This window comes from Pinus tabuliformis, chromosome 2_2, assembly GCF_031772625.1.
Source record: "Pinus tabuliformis cultivar Carrire ecotype Pingquan chromosome 2_2, CPIR1, whole genome shotgun sequence".
Taxonomy (NCBI): Eukaryota; Viridiplantae; Streptophyta; class Pinopsida; order Pinales; family Pinaceae; genus Pinus; species Pinus tabuliformis.
Window position 1 is genome coordinate 402214343 of NC_142300.1, and position 20286 is coordinate 402234628.

The 20286-nt window shown below is 37.4% G+C and overlaps 1 pseudogene; it reads right to left on the reverse strand.

The window, feature by feature from the left end:
* Positions 1 to 11516: 11516 nt before the first annotated feature.
* Positions 11517 to 19654, reverse strand: LOC149192976 (3-phosphoinositide-dependent protein kinase 2-like; annotated as a pseudogene).
* Positions 19655 to 20286: the final 632 nt, after the last annotated feature.

Here is a 20286-nt window from a genome sequence, read left to right on the forward strand (position 1 = left end):
CTGGTGAGATCAGACTCTGTGTGGATCTCAGAAACCTCAAAAAAGTGTCACTAAAAGAAAATTACCCTCTCCCCAAAATGGATCACATTTTACAAAGAGTAGTTGGATCAACCATAATCTCATTATTGGATGGGTTTTCTGGTTACAATCAAATCTTGGTTCATCTAGATGACCAACCCAAAACTGCCTTTACTACTCCTTGGGGCCCATTTATGTATGTGAAATTTCCTTTTGGGCTAATGAATGCAGGAGCCACTTTCCAGAGGGCTATGGATATAGCCTTCGCAAAACAAATTCATGATTTACTTATGATATATCTAGATAATATTACTGTATTTTCAAAATCTGACAATTAGCACTTGGATCATCTAAGGCAAGTTTTTATTAAATGCAGGAAATTTGGAATCTCCTTAAACCCCAAAAAGTCCTTGTTTGGGTTAGAAGAAGGAAATTTGTTAGCTCACATAATTTCAAAAGATGGTATAAGAATAGACCCTACTAGTATAGAAGCCATCCTGCAAATAAAACACCCTACAAACGTTAAAGAGTTACATGCTTTCTTAGGAAAAATTAATTTTCTTAGAAGAATTATATCTAACCTGGCAGAATTAATTAGATCACTAAAAAACATGTTGAAAAAGGACTCCACCATAAAATGGACTGTTGAGGCTAAAAATCTTTTGAAGACATTAAACTAGCCTTGACTAAAACACCTGTGTTAATCAGTCCTAAATTTGACAAAGATTTCATCTTATTTTCCTTTGCTTCTGAGCACACAATTGCTATAGTTCTATTGCAGAAAAATGAGCAGGGATATGGACAACCCATTGCTTTCTTTATCAAAGCCCTGAGAGATGCCCTCTTGAAATATAATATAATGGAAAAACAAGCCTTGGCTTTAGTCAAAGCCATTAAGGATTTCAGGGTATACATCTGATATTCTCATATAGCAGCCTACGTTCGTAATTCAGTAGTTAAATACATGCTAACTTAGGATTGTCCTGATGGAAAGAGGGGAAAGTGGATTGCTACTATTTTAGAGTATGATATAGAAATCAAACCTACTAAGTTAATCAAGGGCCAAGGTTTAGCCAAGCTCATGGCCGAATCAAACTGTCAGGCCTTGGATATAAACTTTATTGCAGTAATAGATAATGAAGAGGAGATGGCGACTCCACTAATTAGTGATGCCTTTATTGAATCACCTTGGTATGCTAATATTATTTATGTTTTACTGAATTTACAGGCTCCTCCTAAATTATCTAGGACTAAAATAAGGTTTTTGAAGATGAAATCCTTGAAATTTTGTATATTAGACAATTCTCTATTTTGGAGAGATCATGAAGTTATTCTTCTTAATTGATTATTAAAACATGAATTTGACAAAGTTTTAAAAGAGTTTCATGCAGGTGACTGTGGAGGACACCTTTACTGGAAGACCAATACAGATAAAATCCTTAGAAATACCCCTCAAGCCAATATCTGTAGAAATACCTTTTCAACAATGGGGTTTAGACTTCATTGGTGAAATTCACCCACCCTCCTCTGCCCAGCATAAATGGATCCTTACAGCCACAAACCACTTAACAAGATGGATAGAGGCCATATCTTCAAGGGAAGCCATAGATACTGTTATCATAACCTTCCTTGAAACCAATATTCTATCAAGATTTGGATGTCCAACTGAGCTCACTACTAATAATGCAATAGCCTTTAAATAAAAAAGAATGATAGATTTCTGCAATAAATACCATATCACCCTTGGCCATTCCACACCATATTACCCTCAAGGTAATGGACTGGCAGAATCCTCAAACAAAAGCCTAGTAAATATCATCAAGACGTTACTAGAGGACAATAAGAAAAATTGGAATAAAAAGCTAGTCAATTCCTTATGGGAAGACAGATTGACTACTAAGAAATCAATTGGTACTTCTCCCTATCAACTAGTTTATGGGATGGAAGTTGTCTTTCCATCCTCTTTGGGAGTACCAGTAATGAAGATACTTCAAGAATTTCAGGTTGAACCAAATAGTATCCAAAGAAGAATCAACCAAACTATTCATCTACAACAAACTACACAAGAGGTCTATGTGAGGTCTCAAGTTGTGCAGAAAAAGATTAACAAGATTTTTTATAAGAGAACCAAGGCTGAATATTTCTACATTGGTGACAAAGTGCTCAAGTGGGATTCTAGGAGGGAAGACAAAGACAAACATGGGAAATTTGATTTCCTATGGAAAAGTCCCTATGTCATTTATGCTTACAGAGAAAATAATTCCTTCTTCTTGAGAGAAATTAATGGTACAGATGAAGAAGGTGGGCCAGTGAATGGTCGAATGCTAAAACATTACTTTGAAGCAAGTTACTAGTTTTCATTTCTCATTTGTACATACTTTATTTACAAAGTCTAGTTTGGATTTGATGGTGATTTTTGAATTTGAAGCCCGAAGAGAACGCCCTAAGCTTTAAAAGATATACTGTCATAAGTATCAATAATGCAGATTCACAAAAGGACACTTTACAAGGTAACACCAAAAACAATTCAAAGACTACTGATCTTTAGAGTTCTTGGCATTTCACTAGAAAATGTCATCCCCAAGTGGAGCCACTGTTAGGTTCCTATACCAATAGGAGTCATAATTTTGAATGACTAAGGTTAAGCCTTGTAATATTGTACATACCTTTGCTTTCTGCAAATGTTTTCCATATTAAAAAATTTAAAAATATAAAGAGGGTATTTCCTAGAAGAAAAAACAAAGGACAAAAATAATAAGAAAAGGTAAAAAAAAAATTGAAAATATATGAACCCCAAAAAACAAAAAGAGACCATGAAAGTGTGTAAGTCTAAATGCCAATACTATTTGCTTTTATGCATAATAATGATTGTGTGCAGCTTGTTATTCATTCCAAAATCCATGATAATCAAACTGTTTAATCTTGGTTATTCCATGCTTTGAATTTTATGTTTTTAGTTAGAGAATAAAATCTGACCAAACAATTTAATCTTGGCAGATCATTAGATAGGTAAAGAAAGTAAAAGGAGCTCATCAGTTTAATATAAGCCCTTAGATGATATAAGGTTAGAATTAGATAGATTACTTTTACCAGGAAAAATAGGTGATAAGGGTTTGCTAGCCTATATTCACCCAAATAAAATGAAGAAAAAATGGTAGGGTAAGTAATGGGTAAGTAGAAGAAAGGTTGCTAAAGTATAAAATTGGTTGGATAAAAACACATGCATCACGCTTAGACACATATATCAATATGTATGATCAACTATGGAAGCAAAAACAAAGATTTTCATGTTAACATGTTTAACTACTCCTCATTCATTTTTCCCCTTACTTACTAATTTCCTATCCACAAGTATGTTCAAGTACTTTTAATCCTTCAAGTCAAAGAGGCTCATAGCATTTCTCTGGATTTTGGTGGGACTAGACCCTCGGGTTAATGACTTATGGACATCAAGTGTTAGAATCCCCTTCATAAAAGTCATCCCCCTTCATTTCCCTAATAAAACTCTTTTTCCTAAGGTTAAACTCCATTTTCCTATGAAAAGTGAGAAATACCATGCTAAATCCCATTTCATTCAAAAACCCACAAAAGATTTTATCCTAAGTTAAGTGTATGTAAAGGAAATGTACAAATATTACATTACACTTAATACTATTTTCATCTCCACTCATTTCATGTCATATTAATTTCTAATTTAATTATATAGCTCCCATAATCCCTTGTTTCTCCTATATAAATAAATCCCTATGTATTATCCCCACCCATAGTTTAACTATAAACTATAGTTTTATTCTATTCCCCCCGATGAAACCCACTTAACCCATCAATTCTTTACGAAGTTAAGTTAAACCTTCATTAAAACTCGTCTGATCCCCTAACCCCATGATTAACCCCACAATAATCACAATCCACTATAATTAAAGCCCTTGGGCCCCCCCTAAACCTCCGTCCATTTCCTCTGCGCTAGTCTACCACCCAACTATTGTCCGATCATTTGCGCCCAAATCAAACGGCGCACAGCCATATCGGGCTCACCCGACGCCCAACCTTTACCCGCCCAATCAATTAAACCCATGATTAAATCTTAATAAATCCCAATCCGTCAAGGATTAAAGCTCTGCCCCCCCCCGAAGCCCATGCTTTTATCACCCACACACCTCCCTCGCCCAACTACAATCCGATCACCATCCCCCTCATCCGATGTCCATAACCATATCGTCCGCGCCCGAAGGCCAATTGTTACCCGCCCGATAAAGTTGTTTTCCCCCGAACCCCAAATGCTATGTGTCAGGCACAGAGGTAGATCGGGAGACCCCTCCTCAATACCGCCTTCACCACAAAAGTAGTGTGACGGCCTGGGAAACTGCCTCCCCACTCAACCTGAGAGACCATCACTGTTCACTTAACTAATCCTGTGCCAAATTTAAAAAGTTGCCCGTTAAAACCCTAAAAACCCTCATTTTCATTCCTTTTGCCATGTTTCACAATAGAACCTATAAAACCCTTTCGGTGCCACCCTAAACCTCTGCAATGTAATTCGAACTCTGATTACTTTCAAAACATTGCCATGACTTCTTCCCTAGACATCCCTGTGTAATAAAGCCATCAATTACCTTTCCTACCAACCTATGTTTTCTTAATGATTGTTGTATTTTACAGGTAATTAGCAGAAGACCGAGCTTGGATAAATAGTTTTGATACTAGTCACGAAACTTGTTTACTCTAAGACTCAAGAGGAAATCTATTTAAAAACCTTCATTCAAAAGAAAGAAATCATTTACACAGAGTCATTGACTGTTAAAACAAAGGAACCAGACAGAGCATACAGTCAAAAGACAAACATATCAAACATACAGAAATTTGATCAATATCCATTACCATATGTTGATACATATAGAAAACTAAATAATTTACTATTGAAATACATAGTAAAAAGTTAAAATTTATAGTAAAAGTAAAAATACAGTAAAGGATATTGACAGGTCATCAAAGTAAAAGTGTATTAGATCAAAGAGTATCAGTGTCAAAGAGTATCAGATGAAAGCCAAAAGTAAATGAAGCTTCCATCATAAATGATCAAATAGCAAAGCAACATAAAGGGATAAAACCAAACCATAACAGCCAGCAGCACCACAATAAATGGGACAGCATGAAAGCAGTTCAACAGCTGTCTCTATCTTCTTGCAAGAATATATTTGTATTTCCTAGATTAAATCTCAAGTTATTTTTAGATATTTTGTAATAATTTTTGTATAAATACTTCACAATTCGAAGTATGTAGGGTGGATTCTTAGAAATTTCTATAGACTTCTTGATCAAAAGACTGTAAAGCTATTGTATCACTAAATGAACCAGCAAGCTGGATTAATGAATAAAGACAAGATATTTCACAATATTCATGTGTTGAGCGAAGTGCAAATAAGTATTCTATTATGTTATTGTTATATTTCTTGAAGTTTTTCCACAATCTTTAATGTATTTCTGAATCTGAATGCTATAACTAGAACAATATCTCTGAATTTGTTTAATTACACTCTATTTTAACAGTTAGGCATATAAATGTTTTCTACTGATATCTAAGTTAAGGAATTCTTAATTGCTCTTTAGTTTAGGTTGTTTCTTGCTAATCCAGATCAAAGGATTCTTAAGTGCCCTTTGCTTTTGATTACCCTTCATTCCTTTTTTACATCCCGGTCTGAGAATTCTTATTTTCTCTCTCACCCTGATTAAACCATTTCACCCCTCTGTTCCAAAGACTTGCACTTTACCCTGCTAGCTTGCCCTTTGAACATTCCATTTAGTGAGTTGATCCTATTCTGCTGCCCTTCCATTGACTCCATATCCCAATGGTCTAAAGACCTCATTCTATCCATCTATTTTATGGATCCCACCATCCAATCTTCAATACAAATCAAAATCCCCCTAAACATTCATAACTAGTCTAAAATCCTCGCAAATGAATCTAAATCTTATAGAGAGAGCCCTCTCTAAACCTAGGTTGGCTAGAGCCTATGCTCAAAAGTTGATTTGTAGTTACCTCAGTCATTTTCTTTCTTCTAATAACTTCTAGAGAAATTTCTGAGTGATAACAACTCCTTCACTTTTGTGTATGATTGAGTTGGGAAATCCACTTACCCGTCTATTGATAAAACCTTCTTGAAAGTATTCATACTAGTTTTTGATCCCATATTGAGTCAGTGCTACCAAATCCATATAGTGTCACCATTATGTTTAAGAGAAGTTCAACCAGTTAAAATATTTTGTAGTAGTTATAGCCCTCTTTAATGTTTTCCATCTATAATGCCCCCTCCCACATTTACCCGATTTGACAAGCTCTCTAAGGTAAACATGACCTCAGTGCTACTATGACATGGTCTGACCTCCAAGTTATAGTGATGGATGTGGGGCCTATAATTTGACAACTTACTGACATCCCTCACAGACTACAGACCACTCAGGAGACTGACAACCACCCTAGGTGATCAATCCATGAGATGAAACTCTTTTTCAATGACTTAACACCCCAACTTCACCCTTGACACACTAAGCATATAATTATGAGGATCCAACCACATTCATAAGCCTTCCTGCATGCGGTTGTGACCAAAAAACCTCTATTTTGTGGATGCAGTAATGATATCTATTGTAACACCCTCATCCCAAATCTACCTAATTAACCGACCAACCAGGTTAAACATGTAATGAGAGGCTACTATGATATGATTCAACCTCCTAGGTGACCTTAAGGAAGTATAATTGATGGAAACACATCAAACATACCTTCCACATCAGCAACAACACTCCTAGGAGCCATCCCAACCACTCAAGTATCATGCCCCTGGATCCCACTGAGTTTTTAAGCTATTAAATCTTTGAATGCTCCCATGCTATGGGCATGCTAGCATCTAGAGTGCTCTGGATGCTCCACAAGCTAGGATGCCTATGTCCAGGAACTATTTCCAGTAGACCTATGCCAGAGTCTGGGGAATTTAAAGCACTTTTCAAGCCTAGAATTTTGGCCACTACCAAAAACTTGTTGTAACTTTCAGAATCCATTAAACTTGTGATGAAAAGACCAATAAACCAAAAAATAACTCTGGTAATAGGCCTAAAAATCCCCAAATGGGACTAACATTATATTAAACACTTGGCATGAATGAAATCTATAGGTTTAAATAACATATTTGGACATAGGGGTCTTATACTTATCTAAGAATCACTAAGAATCATTGTTATCTTACATGATTTTCTAAAGTACCATCTATTCAGTCATAGATACATTATGTATTCATTTACAAGTAGAAACATGAGGAGATCCATACATCATCACTGTTAGAATACATGTTTATAACCAACAACATAATAATGGAAATACCATGAATACATCAACCTTAGAATCCACATATAAACCAATACATTTACACATGAAAAGCCAAGGGAATGAATTTCTGATTAATGAATGTAAAACCAACTGGGGATGCGATTACCACATTCCACCTAACCATAGATTAATTGAGCCAAATCTCTCTTCAGCCAATCACCCCCGTGCCATATTCCAAGCATGAATGTGGGACTCATAACCAACCAAAAATAACCAAACAATCATGAATGCTACCAGAGTTATCCACCTACATCATGAGGAATTTTAGTGCCTCATAGTCTCTCAGGCTTTACCATAATCCATAGTCCGATCTAGGGATCACTCGGCCTTACACCAAGGCACTCTCTCCAGGATTTTCCATACATCCTATCCCAGGAATATTAGGCCCAACTAAGAGAAATCCACCTCTTGGCTTTACCTTATATCCCACCATTCATCGGCAAGGATTCTTATGCCCACCGAGGCACACAATCATGGATTTACCGCAACCCATAGTCTGGTTCAGGGGTCACTAGGCTAGTGGCTTTACCATGATCCACAGTCTAGTTTAGGGACCACTAGGCCATGTGTTTTCCATTTCGGAGATCCACCTCACTCAGCTTCGAATCCATCCAGCAATCCAACTCAGGCGAAGTATGAGAACCCATCTCATGAAGGCTATTCGAAAATGGAAAGGCTAGGCTAAAAACATTGGCACACTTGGCAAAACCCATGCCATGATATAAAAGAACCACATGCAATACCATGCATGCCAAATCAAGAAAGGAAATAACACATGAAAATCAATACCTGCAAAGAATCTTCTTGTAGTTGTTTGATCCTAATCTTCCTTGCTTGCTCATTCCTTCCTCTTTCCTTCTTTGCCTTTCTTGATCTAATGCCAAATTACTCCGAGAAAACTCTAAGTGTCCAAGAGTGAGAGATAGAGAGAGAATAAAAGAGAACTCCAACAAAACTGAACTGACCAAGCCTACCAACTGATCCTCATAAGCCTTTTTATTAATGAGGCCTCTATTTTCTTCATTTTCCATTATTTTCCTTCAATTTCCTCCTCACATGCAACTTGTGACCTTTCACCTTCCTTTTATCCTAATTTCCATTATTTTCATAAATAAATTCCTCATGCCTTTCCAAAGCCTTTGCCAATTTCCTTAGCCATAATAAACTGAATCAACACCCATACTAGGATGTCTTGCCCACTATTCAACTTGGAATATGTGTCCCATCACCATGGTCTTATACTTTTTACATAGATCAATACCTGCAAAGAATCTTGTTGTAGTTGTTTGATCCTGCTCTTCCTTTCTTGCTCGTTCCTTCCTCTTTCCTTCTTTGCCTTTCTTGATCCAATGCCAAATTACTCCAAGAAAACTCTAAGTGTCCAAGAATGAGAGAGAGAGAGAGAGAATAAAAGAGAACTCCAACAAAACTGAACTGACCAAGCCTACCCACTGATCCTCATAAGCCTTTTTATTAATGAGGCCTCTATTTTCTTCATTTTCCATTATTTTCCTTCAATTTCCTCCTCACATGCAACTTGTGACCTTTCACCTTCCTTTTATCATAATTTCCATTATTTTCATAATTAAATGCCAATAAATTCCTCATGCCTTTCCAAAGTCTTTGTCAATTTCCTTAGCCATAATAAACCGAATCAATACCCATACTAGGATGTCTTGCCCACCATTCAACTTGGAATATGTGTCCCATCACCATGGTCTTATACTTTTTACATATCATTTCACCAGGGTTGTTACATATATGCCACTTTTTCAGGAAAGGCTCTATAACATTGCCCAAAACTTCTTGTAAGTTTCCATAAGCATAAATAACATGATAACAAGGCTAACCAAACTTGAACAAGATCTTGACTAGAACATGCCTAGTACATGATAGACATTTTGTCAAACACATGATAAATGTAACACCCTCCTCCCACATCCACCCAAGTAACCATGCCAACTGGAGTAAACGTGAGACAAGAGGCTACTATGATCAAATTTTATCTTCTTTGTGACCTCAAGAAAGTGGAATCGATGGAACATCACACACAGTCATCCAAGATCATCAACATAACCCTCAAGAGACAAGTCAGCCACTCAGACAATCTTTTCTTGGTTCCCACTATTGATTTGGACCTCTTAGGCCATGGCCACTCTCATGCTATGGGAAAGGGAGTGACTAGGACCCAAAGTCGTTCTCATACGCCTACCTTCTAACAACTGTGGACTAGAATTTCTAGTTATGTCCTAGCGAATCTGAGATTTAAGCCACTTTTTCAAGACTAGAGCCGAGGCCATTTCCAAAAATGGAATGATAGCTTAGAATCAGGAGATGTACAGGGAAACAATCATGAAAAAGAAATAAGTTGATCAAGACCTTAACTAGACCCCTACTAGCCATGATATACATTTCATCAAACATATCATGAACATGTAACCTACAGGTGTAAACAATAGAATTAAGTGTAGGGATCTCATACTTATCTGAGAATCGCTATGAACCATTGTTCCCTTATGCCATTTGCTTCATTATCATCTATTAGGTCATAGACACATTATCCATTCATATACAAGTAAAAACATGCTAAGAGCCATACATAGTTGTTGTCACAAAATGTACATATAACCAACATAATAGGAACCAAAATACCATAAACATGTCAACTGTTATCACAAAATCACTACTGAGGGCTGCAACCAAGCAAGATTTCATGTAACTATTTCAACCTATCTTTAGACCAAAGATTAGCCTCTTTGATCAGAGAGGGCTCTCTCACAACTCTTGATAAAATCCTTCAAACACTAGATGGCTAACTCTTTATTCACTTATGAAAGCATAACTGGTTGGAAACACATCAAACTAGCTCTCATTGGGATATGGAGTCTATAATATTAAGTAAACAAGGAAAACACAGTGATCTCATGGAAATCAAGGCTCTTAGCATTACATGTCAAACATACTCCACCAAAACATAGCTTGCTGAATACACAGGAAGTCAGAGCATATAATTATGAATTCTGAGTGATTGCATTACAACAAGACTATAAAAGAACATAAAGTATAAAACACCATCACTACATTTGAACATGACAATCCTTCGAGAATCTTGAGAAGAGAATAACTCTGTTTTACTATTACTGTCAAAAAAGGTCTTACAATGGCCCAAAACAACACTGTTTTTCTATAAAGTATCCAACCCTTTTTACATTCTAATCTGATCCCTATATAGGCAAGCAAACTCACCCACCTCGAGCTTCCTCCTCCAGCATGAGGGGAGCCTCGAAGGTGGCTATTAACTACTCCTACATGCTATTTAACTAATGCATTAATTACAAAAGTGCTAAGCTATGATTACATAAAGTCCTAATCAAACTAAAACACTAATTCATTTCTCCTCGTAATATGATTCTTCTTGGATGCTGGACAGCTGTATGATTTCCATTATGGCTAAGATATGTTAAGGGAGCATTCACCGAGCAAGCTGGTCTCGGATGCTAGCTGTAAGACAGCTTATTAATTGATAAAATTAATCACCCTATATCCACGGTCCCCTGTCTTCCATTCCTCTTCATCATTTAAAAACCACACTCCAAGTTCTTTGAACCTTTAATTAACAACGCATAACCACCATATGTTATATGATCTGGATGCTTCAAGGACCAAACAGGTGTATCAACCGAACATTCTGGTAACCCCACCAATACCCTAGTAGCTCGATCATAAATTGCCTTTGAGAAAACTTTATGAAAATAAACAAAATATTTTATTTTCTCTTCAAGACCTACACCTGTCACTGTTTGAGCTGTTAGGAAATCCATGTATGATCTCTCTGCCTGTGTTTGAGACCTTCTTTTTACCGTTAGCTGACCTCATCATCAAAATTCATTGTTTTTCCACAAAACAGCATTCTACAGCAGTTTCGTAGCGCGCTACGAAACTGCTGTAGATGTCAAAACAGAACCTATGTATCTTTGAAGCGTTTTCTACTTAGATTCATGATCTCTTCAGACATTTGTACAGCTATTAGGAACCTAAATAGTTTTAAGAAGATGAAGCTTGCTTCTGTCATTACATATCACAGCCAAATTGACTAGCATCAAACCAATAAAAAGCTTCATAAATCCCAACTGGAACATAAAGTCACTGTAGTATTCCTTGCTGTCTTCAAATCTTCAAATGAGGTGGTCTTTTTCAAAGTACAGATCTTAAAGTTGGAAGAATTCAACACTTGGACATTAAGCTCCTTAGGATTATCAAACCAAACTATCTCAACCTACTATACCAATTTAACTGGGTCTACATATATCAACTTCGGCTTGTCTGTCAGAATCAGCTGCATCTTTTTGTTGTAAAGTTTCCGAATTTTCTTAACCAATGAAACCATCACAATGAACTCCCCTGGATCTAGAAATTTCTCCCATTTAGAGTCACAGTTAATGGTGGGGCTAACTTTGGAGCCAGCATACTCCTAACATTATCCCAGTCAACTCCCTTGAAGAAAGGATGACTCTAGAGAGAAGCATACCCTTCAGGGCCAGAAGCCAATCTTTTAGATGGGTCCATATCCAGCAAACAATCAATAAGGTGCCATGCTTCAGAAGAAAAATATTCAGGAAATTTGAAATCTCTATCCATGATCCTTTGGAATGTGAGCCACTCACTGCCATCTTTAAAAGGTAATATGTCAGACAGCATCTGATACAACGCGCAACCCAGTGCCCATAGATCGTTTCCAATTGTTGGAGGTGCATGCTTAAGGACCTCTGGCGGAACGCAGGCAGCTGTACCAACAAATGTGCAGGTCTTCTCGTTTGAAGTAGTCGGAATAATTGAAATTGAGGTGTTTTCCATTGGTTTGAAGAAGTATATTCTCTTTACATCTCGGTGTATCAGTCCTACTTTGTGAAGGTATTCAAGGACATCCACAATCTCTGCAATATAGAAACGTGCTTCATCCTCTGAAAAACGAGATTTCTTAACAGCACGATTTGAATCCCATCCCAGGATAGAAAGCAACATTCCATGACAGTACTATGAAGATTGCAAACATGTTACAGATGGCAGATTGGTTAGCAAACAAATTTGTGAAGATGACACCCTCTCAATTAAGGAATAAGAAAGATGAAAGTTCTAAATCATATCTTAGCACGGTGACCTTCCATTCCATAAGTTAAAGTTATTCCTTTATAAATGTTGTACCTTCCCAACTTATTCCCAAGCATACCAGTGAATATGGCAGCTCAATGCAGAAATAGGGGAATGATACAACGGCAATGGATTTCCCCGAGACCTGTCATTCCAATTAAATGTGGCTTCATGGCTTCAACAATTTAACCATGCAAACTCTAGCCTTCTGTTCCCTTGGGAGCGTTTGGGTTCCTGCTTACTGACCAACGATCCAAATCTTTATTGTAAATATCAGAAACATTTCCACTGCAAACCCACCATGTGGTAGCCAATCTACAAGATCAAAATTCACAACTTCTGCACGATTCAATCCACAATTGAAACCCCCAAAAACGAGCTTTATTTTACCATATCTGAAAGAACTCTAATCATATGTGTTTCACAAGATCGAAGGATCTTAACAAAAATCCTCTGATCTGATTATCTTCCACAGAATGAAATGTATAGCGCGCACCTGAGCAACACTACGACAGCAGCGATTTTATGATACTCTTTTATCTATCAAATATTCATCAATATTAACAGTTTGCCCGAAAGACGGATTCTAGAAAACCCTGAACTAATCCTTGCAAATTATAAAAGCGCCATTCTATCTCTCCTCCAAATCCAACCTTCCTTCTGTGTTTATTCAATGCGCACTCGTCTTTTAACGACATCAATCAATATCATTCCAGCTTTTGCGCCACATCTCTATCCCAGTGTCACTAACCATGGCGGCCTTATGGCAATCAAATTCTTTATAAAGCTACTTGACACTTGGCATTAATCGCTGCATTTCATAAGAGCACTTTCATGCCTTCAATATATTCATTAATAATGAAACAACGTGCTTAATAACATTCACGCCATTTTCATTTATATCAGTTATTTTAAAAGCCCGTGTGCCTTGAAGAAACGGCTGCAATGCATTTCGCATAAGCCATGAAAGAGGATTTGCTTGATTTTTTAGGTAGCAGGGTGTGACTTAAATCACAGATAAATCCCTTTTCTAGCAAAAGCTTGGCTCGCAAATTCTCAAACGATACCATTCGTCCTTCAAGAATTCATTTACTAAACTCTTCTTCTACATTGCTACCATTCGGACCATTGTGATGACAAATACAGGGGCTATGGTTGTTGAGAAAAGTTCTGGCCTCATACCACGTTACCAATGCACAATAATTATAAAATCAACACCAGAAGAGTTCGGCCTCTAATATCTCGTTTTCTGGCTGAAAAGTTCATGTTTCATAGAATGCATAGATGAACTTTAATATATGTTACTCAATGGCTGGGAAGAAACAAATCTCTTACACCGATTCCAAACAGAATTCTCGGTGTCCCTTTTTTCTTCTGCCAGCAATAAACACAATGCTGCCTATCTGTAACACTGGCACAAACTTGCTGAGCCCACACTTCGATAATGGTGGAGGGATAATTTGAAAGTTCCACATCAACTCCAGGAAATGCGCTCCTTATCATTCCCTTTAACTGGAATCAATAGGCTGACCCTTCCATCGTACATTTCTAAAATCTTGACAAAACTCACATGAATGATTTCCAACCCTTTAAAGTAGCTTTTTCATTCCTCCACCAGCAGAACTTGGGTAGTAAATCATAACACTGTGATCATATCCATGAACTGTTTTTTTCACAAAAGGCTTCATAATTCACTTTTCATGGACTTGAACAAAATCCCTTGCTCCACAAAATAGTCCAACTCTTGATAGAGGTAATCCCCGTTTACAAGTGCATACTTGGAGTGGGAATGCCAAAATTTTGAAGGCGCTCATATACCTTTCGATTATCATGGAGAGGATGTTAAGATCTAAGCTCATTCAGAAGGAAAGGCTTTCAAAGAGTAGCATAAGCTTCAACTTTCTCAAAAGGATAGCTGGTTTAATAAAAACAATCACAAATTGACCACTTCATCGTTGCTTCTTCAAGAATGATGATGTCTCCAAATATTATGATCTCAAATTCACCAAATTCCCTCAGCCAATCCAGGATGTACTTCTTGGCAGCAGAAGGAACCTTCTTTTCCATTACGCATACTCCAACTATGATTATGGAGGAGAAATCACCGACATTCATCTCCATATTTCTCAATTCCAAAGATTTGAAACAACAACTTGATTCCTATGTTGTTTATGTAGCTGGTATGAAGGAATGTTACTGTGCGATGCTCTTTGGCCACCGTGAGGAACTACACCATCAAATGCCTTGAGAGAATCGACAATCAACCCTAATAGCTCTTCAGATTGCTCTGGCCATTTTGCAAAATCCATAGATCAGAGTATCATATGCAACAACACCAGAGTTATATTCTTTAGTCAACCTTAGACCTTTAAGCACATCAACCTCATCCACAGCAGTTGCAGTCAGTGTACAATAGACATGCTATGATTCAGGCCTCCACTGAAAACTCAATCAAATCCCCAGTTTCGTAGCACGCTACGAAACCACTCAAACAGGTAGCGCTGCGAAACTGCTAAAAAGAATCCTGGCGCTGCAAAACTGCTAAACAGAATTCAGGCGCTGCGAAAACACCCTGACTTTAAGCTAGACTAAAAATTTTTGACAACAGCATTTTCAGTGATAACAGTGGCTCCACTAGGGATAGTGTGCCCCTGTGGTACACTAAGAACATGCAGCTCCAGTGCCTTATAAGCATGACTGTAGGAGAAAGAAAACTATATCTACTGAGAAATGCTCAGTTGACCTTGAGCTTATTTTGCATTTACCTCTACCTACCTACCCTACCAGCTGCAAACTCCACTTGTAGCTCAAGCAACATGATATTTCCAATGTAGCCAATCATTCATCTTATCTGACATTTGAGTCCTTTGGCTGTGCTTGAAACAAAAATAAATCAGATACTGAAGTAACCGAGGCGGCATGAGGTGTAACTGTTCTTCAACATGAAAATATAACTGGAAGCCGCCTGAACAGTAAATCTTATCCATGTATTCAGCTATAGGGTCAAAAAACACATGGTTAGTTTGCTGATTCTCAAAACTTTCTGTATCTTTAGACAATTTATCTTCAGCCACACCAAATTTATTTGATATACTATCCAACTGCCTATCTGAATGATGCTCACAAACAATGTAATTTTCCTCACTACTATGATCATTATTTGAAGTAAGCTGCTGTAAGGAATTACAAAATTGAGCAAGCTTTTCCTATGCCTGAGGGTCATAGAAAATTTCCTCCAATATTTCTTCTTGCTGGGTGCAATCAATTTCATCTTCATCATGATCTGAAGCCAGACCAATCTGTTGCATCTCTACATCAATATCAAAGGATAAAACATGGTTTTCACAGGTAAACTCTTGCTGCTCCTCATGCTGTGCTTCATGGAGTATTATACCTTCTCCTTGATGCTGAAAAACATTGCTATGAAGAGCCTCTAAAATTTCTTCATCTGTAAATTCATCATCATCATAACAATCCTCCAAGTACTGAATAAGATTCAAAGAATGCCTACAGCAATCTTTGAGCAGCAACAAAGAAGGATAACATTCTTTATACATTTCACAGAACGCATCATGGAAATCAGCAAGAGAAGATAATGAATCATTTTCCAAACTTTTATACCAAGACCATGCTTCTCCTTCTAAAGTAGCCATAAACATCCTCATGAGACAATCTTCAGGGAAATGAACCTTAAGACTGCGTACATGTATGTGAAACTTAACCAAATGGAGAGCAGCATCATCCTTCTTTTCATCTTTGAATATTGGAAGATCATCCAACCAATCAACCTTTGGCATAGGATTTGGAAAACCAGGGATATGAGACCGATTCATAGGAGCATACCTGGCATTCTTTCTTGCAGTGGAATCCATCTTGAAACTTCATCAAGCTACTGATCTTCTAGCAGTGGAGTCACCTTCTAATTTGTTCTTTGATGTGTGGAGTCGCCAAGGTAGTTTTGCAGCCTTGAAAATCATTTGAACTCCTGCTACCTTCAGAAATTCAATCTTAAGCTCCCGGCAGACGCACCAAAATGTTATCACAAAATCACTACTGAGGGCTGCAACCAAGCAAGATTTCATGTAACTATTTCAACCTATCTTTAGACCAAAGATTAGCCTCTTTGATCAGAGAGGGCTCTCTCACAACTCTTGATAAAATCCTTCAAACACTAGATGGCTAACTCTTTATTCACTTATGAAAGCATAACTGGTTGGAAACACATCAAACTGGCTCTCATTGGGCTATGGAGTCTATAATATTAAGTAAACAAGGAAAACACAGTGATCTCATGGAAATCAAGGCTCTTAGCATTACATGTCAAACATACTCCACCAAAACATAGCTTGCTGAATACACAGGAAGTCAGAGCATATAATTATGAATTCTGAGTGATTGCATTACAACAAGACTATAAAAGAACATAAAGTATAAAACACCATCACTACATTTGAACATGACAATCCTTCGAGAATCTTGAGAAGAGAATAACTCTGTTTTACTATTACTGTCAAAAAAGGTCTTACAATGGCCCAAAACAACACTGTTTTTCTATAAAGTATTCAACCCTTTTTACATTCTAATCTGATCCCTATATAGGCAAGCAAACTCACCCACCTCGAGCTTCCTCCTCCAGCATGAGGGGAGCCTCGAAGGTGGCTATTAACTACTCCTACATGCTATTTAACTAATGCATTAATTACAAAAGTGCTAAGCTATGATTACATAAAGTCCTAATCAAACTAAAACACTAATTCATTTCTCCTCGTAATATGATTCTTCTTGGATGTTGGACAGCTGTATGATTTCCATTATGGCTAAGATATGTTAAGGGAGCATTCACCGAGCAAGCTGGTCTCGGATGCTAGCTGTAAGACAGCTTATTAATTGATAAAATTAATCACCCTATATCCACGGTCCCCTGTCTTCCATTCCTCTTCATCATTTAAAAACCACACTCCAAGTTCTTTGAACCTTTAATTAACAACGCATAACCACCATATGTTATATGATCTGGATGCTGCAAGGACCAAACAGGTGTATCAACCGAACATTCTGGTAACCCCACCAATACCCTAGTAGCTCGATCATAAATTGCCTTTGAGAAAACTTTATGAAAATAAACAAAATATTTTATTTTCTCTTCAAGACCTACACCTGTCACTGTTTGAGCTGTTAGGAAATCCATGTATGATCTCTCTGCCTGTGTTTGAGACCTTCTTTTTACCGTTAGCTGACCTCATCATCAAAATTCATTGTTTTTCCACAAAACAGCATTCTACAGCAGTTTCGTAGCGCGCTACGAAACTGCTGTAGATGTCAAAACAGAACCTATGTATCTTTGAAGCGTTTTCTGCTTAGATTCATGATCTCTTCAGACATTTGTACAGCTATTAGGAACCTAAATAGTTTTAAGAAGATGAAGCTTGCTTCTGTCATTACATATCACAGCCAACTTGATTAGCATCAAACCAATAAAAAGCTTCATAAATCCCAACTGGAACATAAAGTCACTGTAGTATTCCTTGCTGTCTTCAAATCTTCAAATGAGGTGGTCTTTTTCAAAGTACAGATCTTAAAGTTGGAAGAATTCAACACTTGGACATTAAGCTCCTTAGGATTATCAAACCAAACTATCTCAACCTACTGTACCAATTTAACTGGGTCTACATATATCAACTTCGGCTTGTCTGTCAGAATCAGCTGCATCTTTTTGTTGTAAAGTTTCCGAATTTTCTTAACCAATGAAACCATCACAATGAACTCCCCTGGATCTAGAAATTTCTCCCATTTAGAGTCACAGTTAATGGTGGGGCTAACTTTGGAGCCAGCATACTCCTAACATTATCCCAGTCAACTCCCTTGAAGAAAGGATGACTCTAGAGAGAAGCATACCCTTCAGGGCCAGAAGCCAATCTTTTAGATGGGTCCATATCCAGCAAACAATCAATAAGGTGCCATGCTTCAGAAGAAAAATATTCAGGAAATTTGAAATCTCTATCCATGATCCTTTGGAATGTGAGCCACTCACTGCCATCTTTAAAAGGTAATATGTCAGACAGCATCTGATACAACGTGCAACCCAGTGCTCATAGATCATTTCCAATTGTTGGAGGTGCATGCTTAAGGACCTCTGGCGGAACGCAGGCAGCTGTACCAACAAATGTGCAGGTCTTCTCGTTTGAAGTAGTCGGAATAATTGAAATTGAGGTGTTTTCCATTGGTTTGAAGAAGTATATTCTCTTTACATCTCGGTGTATCAGTCCTACTTTGTGAAGGTATTCAAGGACATCCACAATCTCTGCAATATAGAAACGTGCTTCATCCTCTGAAAAACGAGATTTCTTAACAGCACGATTTGAATCCCATCCCAGGATAGAAAGCAACATTCCATGACAGTACTATGAAGATTGCAAACATGTTACAGATGGCAGATTGGTTAGCAAACAAATTTGTGAAGATGACACCCTCTCAATTAAGGAATAAGAAAGATGAAAGTTCTAAATCATATCTTAGCACGGTGACCTTCCATTCCATAAGTTAAAGTTATTCCTTTATAAATGTTGTACCTTCCCAACTTATTCCCAAGCATACCAGTGAATATGGCAGCTCAATGCAGAAATAGGGGAATGATACAACGGCAATGGATTTCCCCGAGACCTGTCATTCCAATTAAATGTGGCTTCATGGCTTCAACAATTTAACCATGCAAACTCTAGCCTTCTGTTCCCTTGGGAGCGTTTGGGTTCCTGCTTACTGACCAACGATCCAAATCTTTATTGTAAATATCAGAAACATTTCCACTGCAAACCCACCATGTGGTAGCCAATCTACAAGATCAAAATTCACAACTTCTGCACGATTCAATCCACAATTGAAACCCCCAAAAACGAGCTTTATTTTACCATATCTGAAAGAACTCTAATCATATGCGTTTCACAAGATCGAAGGATCTTAACAAAAATCCTCTGATCTGATTATCTTCCACAGAATGAAATGTATAGCGCGCACCTGAGCAACACTACGACAGCAGCGATTTTATGATACTCTTTTATCTATCAAATATTCATCAATATTAAGATGAATATTGATAGATAAAAGCGCCATTCTATCTCTCCTCCAAATCCAACCTTCCTTCTGTGTTTATTCAATGCGCACTCGTCTTTTAACGACATCAATCAATATCATTCCAGCTTTTGCGCCACATCTCTATCCCAGTGTCACTAACCATGGCGGCCTTATGGCAATCAAATTCTTTATAAAGCTACTTGACACTTGGCATTAATCGCTGCATTTCATAAGAGCACTTTCATGCCTTCAATGTATTCATTAATAATGAAACAACGTGCTTAATAACATTCACGCCATTTTCATTTATATCAGTTATTTTAAAAGCCCGTGTGCCTTGAAGAAACGGCTGCAATGCATTTTGCATAAGCCATGAAAGAGGATTTGCTTGATTTTTTAGGTAGCAGGGTGTGACTTAAATCACAGATAAATCCCTTTTCTAGCAAAAGCTTGGCTCGCAAATTCTCAAACGATACCATTCGTCCTTCAAGAATTCATTTACTAAACTCTTCTTCTACATTGCTACCATTCGGACCATTGTGATGACAAATACAGGGGCTATGGTTGTTGAGAAAATTTCTGGCCTCATACCACGTTACCAATGCACAATAATTATAAAATCAACACCAGAAGAGTTCGGCCTCTAATATCTCGTTTTCTGGCTGAAAAGT